Source organism: Phoxinus phoxinus (assembly GCF_949152265.1).
Source record: "Phoxinus phoxinus genome assembly, chromosome: 10".
Lineage (NCBI taxonomy): Eukaryota > Metazoa > Chordata > Actinopteri > Cypriniformes > Leuciscidae > Phoxinus > Phoxinus phoxinus.
The window spans coordinates 14,672,099-14,678,712 of NC_136885.1; the positions used below are offsets into that span (position 1 = coordinate 14,672,099).

At 31.8% G+C, this 6,614-nt stretch overlaps 1 long non-coding RNA gene across 1 annotated transcript; it reads left to right on the forward strand.

Moving 5' to 3' along the window:
- The first annotated feature begins 943 nt into the window (after positions 1 to 943).
- Positions 944 to 3,897, forward strand: LOC307005790. Its single transcript, XR_013799329.1, has 4 exons — positions 944 to 1,063; positions 1,583 to 1,648; positions 1,840 to 1,928; positions 3,066 to 3,897. It is a non-coding gene; the product is annotated as an uncharacterized lncRNA (long non-coding RNA).
- The last annotated feature ends 2,717 nt before the right edge of the window (positions 3,898 to 6,614 follow it).

The following is a 6,614-nucleotide window of genomic DNA, read 5'->3' on the forward strand; positions in this document are numbered from 1 at the left end:
CACAATATTTCTTAACACACTTAAGTGCACTTTTTACAAATGCACTTTGTAATAATGTCTAATTAAGTGTAACTTAAAGTAAGTACACTTTCATCACAATATTTCTTAACACACTTAAGTGCACTTTTTACAAATGCACTTTGTTATAATGTCTAATTAAGTTTAACTTAAAGTAAGTACACTTTCATGACAATATTTCTAAACACACGTAAGTGCATGTTTTAAAAAGGCACGTTGTAATAATGTCTAATTAAGTTTTACTTAAACAGTTATTTTGATGTATTGACTAATATACTAAATAAAATAATAATTTTAATGGAAAATATGGAAAATAATTGTTTTTAATTTCAACTCAAGTGTGTTGTCCAAAATTATTTTGTTGATGTATTTTAAATGTGTTTAGTCTATAATATATTGTGTGCATTAATGCACTTGAAATGTATTTTTCCTCTAAACTGCAATACATTTGTTTATACAGTATACTCCAGTACAACTTATTGTTGACATTTTTATCACCAGCTTCTGCTCTATGAACTCAATTAAAAGTGTCAGTTTTCTACATAATATTTGACAATAAAATGTAATTTATGAGAGGAGTTCTTAATGTAATATTAATGTATTGTACTTTAAATCTGTGTAGAGAATACTTTTAATATCATTATGTTGATCTAAGTAAATTAAACACATTTAGTTGTGAGCAAAGTTAAACAAATCTAAACAAAATTAAATTGCATTTAAATTCAGTTAAAATACATTTAATTTAAATTAGACTACACTACACTATAAAAATGATTGACTTTTAGTTAGGTGAATGAATCAAGTTTTGTGAACTTACAGAGTCTAACAACACAATGAGCATGCATGAAATATATTAACTTTATTTAATGCGCATGCGCCAGAAATACTACGTCACGATGACGCACTACTTCACTAGAGTTTGAAAAATGCACTGTTATGTTTCTGTAATCGCGATTCGTGAGGAAAGGAAACTGAAGCTGCGCAATTAGGAAGAGAACGCCACGTTTGATTACAGATGAGACGTTATACTGCAATAATGAGTCAAGTAAGTATATCTTGATGCTTTCTTTATTTTAAAATTTTCACCGTAACATGGCAGTTGTTATTGCGATTAAGAGTGTAACACATTACATTATTTTCATCGCAGACAGACGCTATAGACTCGGGAGGTGAATTAATCAGGTTTTCAATAATTTATCTATGATTGCATTCTAATAATTTCTTACATCATAATATGTTCGCGTGTGGGTGTGTTCGACGAATTTGGCTGCTGAAAAAATATATAATTTAATTAAACCGACTTTTTAAATCATTTAAACATTACTAAATGACAAATTTGCTAAATACAGATCCAATATTGTAACACTCGAAGACATTTATATACATTTAATACATATAATCAATGTTATAACCACCATAAATATTTAATATATCACTCTAGAAATAATGCTTGTAATGTAGCATTATTTTTTTATTTTTGCATTTGAAGAGTGAGTTGTTCAGTTACTATTTGTTTTTATGTTATTTTTTTGTGCTTATCTGGAGTTACACGTTCATTTTGCAGGATCAGTTCATTTGTGATTGGAGATACAGTGCAAGCGGTGTGGAATCACAGGCCCTTATTGATGAGGTGATGTTAAAGTTACATAATTTGTCATGAATTGTTGCACAGACAGCACACCCTGATCAAGCTGAAACACTGCTATCAAGTCACTTACTATCCCTATAGCTTTTAAATACTTTAAATCTTCTCCATTTGTAAGTAATAAATTCCCACCTGTGCATTTACAGATGCCCCTATAATCTTCATATATTTTACAGGTATCAAACCAAAGGAAGAGGGCCGCAGAATTGCTGTGTCAACCGTGATACCAGTAAATACAGGAACATCCTTCATGAAGATGTGCGCGGTAAGCTGAAACTTACAAGCCAAGATGAGGAAACGTTTGCATGGGTCTTGGGTATGGAAGTAAAATAATGGCAAATGTTTTTGAAACAAAAAAGCCTGTTGAATTGCACTACTTTAAAAAAAAAAATGCATTGCATTAACTATGCTTGCATTTTAATGCATTGTATTTTTAGGGCTTGCATTGGGTTGAAATTTAAGCTGTGAATATTTCGATTAAAAACATTTCAAACCCATTTTCATTATTAAAAATCCAATAATCAATATTCACCTTTAATATTTTACTTCAAAAATATTCAAATGATTTAAAAATACAACCTATAATATTTAACAGGTGATTTTCGGTCAAAAAAATGTTTCCGCTTCGCAAATTCAGTGGTTCGAATTGGACAGTAAATTCAACTTTAACATCCAGGAACTGCTAGCCTGGAAATCCAGACCCAAATCCGAAAGATTAAGGGTCTGGCATTGAGTAATATAAATCACCCAACTCGAGGGGCGGCACCAAGCATGTATTTGAAAATCTCACTGCACGCAATTGGATAATACTAGTACGACCAATCACAACTAAGCCCCATACGCCTAGCTACCAGCGGAGTTAACTGGTAGATTAGACTCTTGCCGGCAAAACAGTAAAAACATCCTTCTTGCAAAGGAACGTTTCGAGCACCGTCTTCGGTTCCTCTTTTAGATTAAAGTCTAACTCTTGTTCATTGTAGCGGCCAAAGCTGTTTCAAACAACTGGTGTTCATCCACAGCCATCTTGCAATGTTACTAATGACGAATAATTTGTATAATTATTTTCGTCACCGACATTTTTTCACAGACGAAAACGAGACGATAACTAAATAAAAACCAGTTTTAAATGACGACAACTATGACGAAAATGTATTGACATTTGATTGGGGAATGAATAAACTGCTTCATCAGGGCAGTACTAAATAAAAAGAGAACACAATTTTGTGTTATCCCTCTTATTACTATAATTATTAACATTTTGCAGATACTGCAAGTTGTATATAAACTTTAAAGCGCAACTGTATATCTATCACTTTCATTCAATTGAGCCAAATATAATAATGGACTGGATCTGTTTTTATAAACAAATGTTTTCCTTCTGTTTTTGTTTTCTTTCTTCAAGGTATTTTTTCTGACTTTCCTGCTTCTCTGGAACATTTCCATTCACATATACTCTGGAGAGCTTCTGGGACATAGACATAAACAGCACTTTCCAACAACTTCAAAACATTTGGTGACAAACGATTTTGGTTTTCTTGTTTTTATGCCGTTGGAGTTCTTCAGATTTTGTTTTGTTTTTTGTTTTTAGACAAACTTACATTCACTGTAATTGAGTAAGATTTTAGAAGAAACCATTTGGTCCTGTTGGTGCTAGTAAAGGTTTAAGAGCTTTAATATTTTTACTTTAATATTAAGTCTCATTTGCTAACATTAGTTTATACATTAGCAAAAATGAACTAACAATGAACAATTTATTTACTGTATTTATTCATCTTTGTTAATATTAGGTGTGTGTGCGTGTGTGTGTGTGTGTGTGTGTGTGTGTGTTTTTTTTTTTATGGGGACCAAATTCCAAATTACCCCAAAAGTAGTAGTACCAGTAAATTACATGGAAACAAAAACAATTTTATATATCATACAGAATGTTTTCTGAAAATGTAAAAATGCATAATGTTTTCTGTGATGTTTAGGGTATTTGAGGAAGAAAATGATTGTGCATATAAGCTTCATTGTCCTCCAGACTCTTTCTAAAGGAGTTAAAGTGTTGTAACTGTTTGTGTTTATGTATAGTGTTTCTTTTGATTGTAACTAGGTTATTAAGAGATTTTTTTTTTTATTAAAATTTGAAATGTACTAAATGACAACTTTATTATAATTTTTTTTTATTATAAATGTATTTAATTATATAACGAACGATGTACATGTATATTACATTAAAGTATATTTTAGTTCACATTAATTGCGTGTTAGTATATTGTGTAGTGCACTTAAAGTATATTTTAAAGACACTAGAAGCTGTAATGAAAGTAGATATAAAGTTGTATTAAAGTCCCACTTAAGTTGTTCCAAAAAATCACTCTTAATGGCAACTTATCGCATTTTATTTCAACTTATTATGTGATACATTTTAAATTAATTACACTTAATGTGCATTGAGTGTGCCCAAAACAATACATTTAATTCACACTTAAGTGTATTTTTAACTGACATTAAAGTATATTTTAGTTCACATTAATTGCGTGTCAGTATATTGTGTAGTGCACTTAAAGTATATTTTAAAGACATTAGAAGCAGTAATGAAAGTAGATATAAAGTTGTATTAAAGTCCCACTTAAGTTGTTCCAAAAAATCACTCTTAATGGCAACTTATTGCATTTTATTTCAACTTAATATGTGATACATTTTAAATTAATTACGCTTAATGTGCATTGAGTGCGCCCAAAACAATACATTTAATTCACACTTAAGTGTATTTTTAACTGACATTAAAGTATATTTTAGTTCACATTAATTGCGTGTCAGTATATTGTGTAGTGCACTTTAAGTATATTTTAAAGACACTAGAAGCAATTATGAAAGTAGATATAAAGTTGTATTAAAGTCCCACTTAAGTTGTTCCAAAAAATCACTCTTAATGGCAACTTATTGCATTTTATTTCAACTTAATATGTAATAAATTTGAAATTAATTATACTTAATGTGCATTAAGTGCGCCCAAAAGATTGCATTTAATTCACACTTAAGTGTATACTTTTAAAGTATATTATTTGTGTAATAAGTACACTTTATAAAAGTACACTAAAGTGCACTTTTTTTTCACAAGGGTTATTACACGCATCACATTGACACACCACATACTTCTCACTTTACATCGATGATACATTCACTCCATGCTGACACTGTGTTACGGACTTTACAAGGACTCAGTACTGAAGAATCGACGTATTGTAAATGTGCAAACATTTATGATTGATGTAAAAAAAAAGATTTTTTTTGTATTTTGAGATCTTGTATTTATAAATGTCTCCTATGTGTATTTAATATAATTATCGATTTATAATAATTAGGGGCTGGTATGTAGGAGCCATATAACGGGAAAGTCATGTGACCAAATGATAAGGGGTGTGTCATTAATTAAGTGGGGTTAAAACACCTGTTGTGTGTGTGTGTTTGGATGGAAGAATGGGGGTGAGTGCTGGAGCACATATTTTGTTGACCGTGCAAACCTGAACAAAATAAAACAACATGCAAGCTTCAAAGAAAAACGCGTCACATAAGTTATTCCTCCACTCAGCTCCTTAGCGGTCTTTGGATTGTTTTTATGTGCCGCTACAGGTTGACTTGTAACATCTTGTCCAGGGACTACGGATGAAAAATAGCCTTTGGCTAATTCTGGTACATTTACAGGAATGTTTTATTAATGTACAATGTCCCTGTCAAAAAAAAAAGAAAAAAGAAAAAGAAAAAGTGTGTTGCCATTGATAATAAATAAAAAGTTTGTGTTATTTTTTATTATACATGCATTAAAATGAAAATGTACAAACACAATATTACACATATGCCCCATATTTAATATATATGCATATATATTTAATATATACAGTATATGCATATATTTAATATATACAGTATATATATATTAAACATTTAAAACTTTACAAATATATGTAAATGCTACATAAATAGCAAATTTGCTTTAAGCTGCCATGTTCCAACTGCTGGTCCCTGTCTTTGCAAAAAGCTGCATTTTTTGTGGAGGTGACTCGTCCACACCTGCACTGTCCTGTTGAAGGAACAGCCATATAATCTTTCGCTGACCAGAAATTAAGTGATTCTTAGAGATATCCTCATATTGAACTTGTATCATATAGCCTATCTTAAAATTTTCTCTATAAACAGAAAAGACTATGAAAGACTTGTTTACATCATAAAAAATGAGTGTTTACATTGTTTACACATTCACAATTGAATTCAATTTGAAAGAAAGGAGGAAATAACCAACGCTCTCTTCTAGTTTAGCTGAAGTTATTATCTGGTTCAGTTTAAGATTCAGCTGCACCTTATCAATTTTCACACATATTTTATTTTGTGGAGCTGGCTGACACACGCCTACTGTCATGTTTCTGGTCACACTACACAGCAAGAAGTCCTGATACAAAGTTGCATTCTCGTGCCATATAAGTCCTTAAGGGTGGGAGTGTGGGCACCCTGGAGGCTGACAACGAGGTGGCTTTGCTGAACTGGAAGCCTCCAGTGCAGCGCCGGCAACTCAGGAGACCAGGAAGGCGCCGTCGGTTCAGGGAGCCAAGAAGGATTTGCCCTCACACCTGCACTGAGGAACCTAATCAAATCAGTGGCTATGGAGACAAACAGGTGGCTGAACTAATAGAACAAACTGTAAAGCTAACTAGAAAAAACAGTGAAAACCAAATTAAAACAGAACATACATGTGGCACCTACATTGTCCTGTTGAAGAAACAAACATACTCATGTTGGGCTGGTTTAATAGAGTGGTTAGAGTTAGAGTTAGAGTGCTTCTTAGACTAAATCAAAAGACCTGTCTTTCTATCGTTTTGAAATACAGTTTAAAAGGATTTCAAATAGAAGACCTAGAAAACATAGTAGCATGTTTGAAGTCAATGTTTCTGCTTCTGATGCTTTGGGATCCTGA